The following is a 2,412-nucleotide window of genomic DNA, read 5'->3' as shown; positions in this document are numbered from 1 at the left end:
ACTCACTCCAGAGTCCTCCTGTCCTGGATCGTGCACATCCCATGATGCCAGTTTGTGATCAGGTTGCTTTCTATTGCTCCTCTATAAAAGTTAAGAAGAACTTGGAACAGGAATTTTCTTTCTTGATTTTCTTTAAGAAATACAGTCGTTTCTGTGCTTTGTTGAGATGATCATGACTAGTTATCTGTGATGTTGATTCCCCAGGAACCCTAAACTATTCACCTGCTCCACCGGTGTAAACGGTGTCTTTGCCTCTTTTTTTTTTTTCTAAAATCAACAATTGGGCAGTAGATTGTTTTCTGTCCACCACTCTGCAATATTGTTGATTTCTGTTTGAATTCTCATCTATGTTTGAAATCCGGCCAATGATAATGGTGGTGTCATCTGCAGACTTCACAACAGAGCTGTCTCCATGTCTAGGGGATGCAGTCATGGGTGTACAGCGTGAACAGTAGGCAGCTGAGCACACAGCCCTGAGGGTAAGTGTAAGTTGACAGAAATGGAATAAAATTCATAGGTATTTTTTCATTAGTTTATAATCACCTGAAAACTGCTGTGTTTTTGTTACCTTAGAATTGAGCTCTAGGTAGCTAAGGGAGCTGGCAGGTTAACACAGTGTGGTGCCCTAGGGTGACCACGTTTTAAGTGCCCCACTCTCCTACTTTACACATAAACAAGTGATGTACAGTTGTATGCAACATACATGCGTAGTTTTTTTTATCATAAACTAAATAAAAATGAAAACACCACTGTGACGTGCAAAGGTTTGAGCTCATTGTGAACCCCCTTGCATCTCTTGAGGTAGTCCATGGTGGTTTTCGAGGTACGTTTAGGATCATTATCCTGTTGTAGACGTTTTTTCCTCTTTTCAGCTTCAGCTTTACAGATGGTGTGATGTTTGCTTCCAGAATTTGCTGGTATTTAGTGGAATTAATTCTTCTCTCCAACCATGCATGATAAATCCACCCCAATGCAGTTGGGAAGGTGTTCTTTTCTTGATTGTTGCCAAATAGTTCTAGTTTAACTTCACAGGTCCACAGCACTTGTTTCCAAAACACTCAGAATTCTGTACAGGTTCTGTTGCATTCTGACATTAGATTTTATGATGTGGTAAGGTTTTTATCTACTGACTCTTCCATGAAGGTTTTGTTTGTGTAAGCAGTTCTGGACAGTGGAACTCCTGAGTCTGTTAATTCTTCCTGCAGGTTTTTTGCATTAACTTGGAGGTTCTGATTTGCCTTTCTGACCTGCATGCAAGCAGGTCTCTCCAAGAGTTTTCTTCTTCTTCTTTCTCTCATTTTGACCTCCACTGTTCCCCTAAACTGCCACCTCTTAATTATATTTGACACTTTTGCTTAGTATCCGTTCTGGTGAGCAGTCTGCACCTTGCATGGCAGCCACTGCCNNNGTATGAATGTGTGTGAATGGGGTGAGTGTGGCATGTAGTGTACAGCGCATCGAGTGGTTGAAAAACTAGAAAGGCGCTACATAAGTACAGTCCATTTACCATATATGAAAAGGATTCTTGTATAAAAATATTTTACTGCAAAATTGACAGATATTATGACACACCCTATAAATAAAAAAGTGTCAAATAAAGATAGCCTCATAGAAGATGATACACCTGAACTACATGTCTGAAACAGAATGAGAATATCATGATGTATTAAGAAAATAAAGTACTACAAACACAAGTACAAAATGTATACTGTTTTATTTACTTTGCTAGCTTTGGCTAGGATAGTCGTAGACTTTTTAAGTGTGTATTTAAGTATAAACCTCATAAAACACTAAACATTTCCTGTTCTATGTTCACTTGCGGTTTTCATCTTTTATATGCAGTGTGTCACCTATTCGCATTATCCTCTTGACAAAATGTGTCATGTTTGGGCACTAAGGAGAGGGGCATGAGCAAAACTGTCAATCCCACTGAAAGGCACTAGGATTATCTGTGGTCCCTGCAGGTCCATCTCTGCAGTATCAACATGTTCTCACTTTCAACTCGTAAAATACTGCAGCTTAACCAGCGCCCCTATGCTTTATAATATGACACTGTAGGTATGGTAAATGGACTGTACTTGTATTGCACCTTTCTAGTCTTCCAACTACTCAAAACTACTGAAAAGAAGTACTAAAGCTAAGAGCTTTTATACTACATGCCACATTCACACAATGATGGCCAAAGCTAAGGTCATTAAAAGGAAACTAATACTCATTCACATTCAAACACCGATGCACAGCAATTTAGGGTTCAATTAAGTTAAATGAAATTCAATTCAGTTTTATCAGCCACAACGATGGGGGACGATGAACAACAAAAAGGGTTATAATAGTAACTGTAATAATAATAACGATAATATCAGTGATATTAGCAATGGCAGTCTAGCAGGACCATGGCAGGAGGCTCCACCA

The 2,412-nt window shown here is 39.1% G+C and overlaps 1 protein-coding gene across 1 annotated transcript in view; it reads left to right on the top strand.

The window, feature by feature from the left end:
- Positions 1–2,412, top strand: part of il6st (interleukin 6 signal transducer) — a 14,024-nt gene that overhangs the window by 9,061 nt on the left and 2,551 nt on the right.

This window comes from Morone saxatilis, unplaced genomic scaffold (genome assembly GCF_004916995.1).
Source record: "Morone saxatilis isolate NCDOM2014 unplaced genomic scaffold, NCSU_SB_2.0 Contig21, whole genome shotgun sequence".
In the NCBI taxonomy this organism is placed as follows: domain Eukaryota; kingdom Metazoa; phylum Chordata; class Actinopteri; family Moronidae; genus Morone; species Morone saxatilis.
This window is presented reverse-complemented; position numbering and strand designations above follow the sequence as displayed.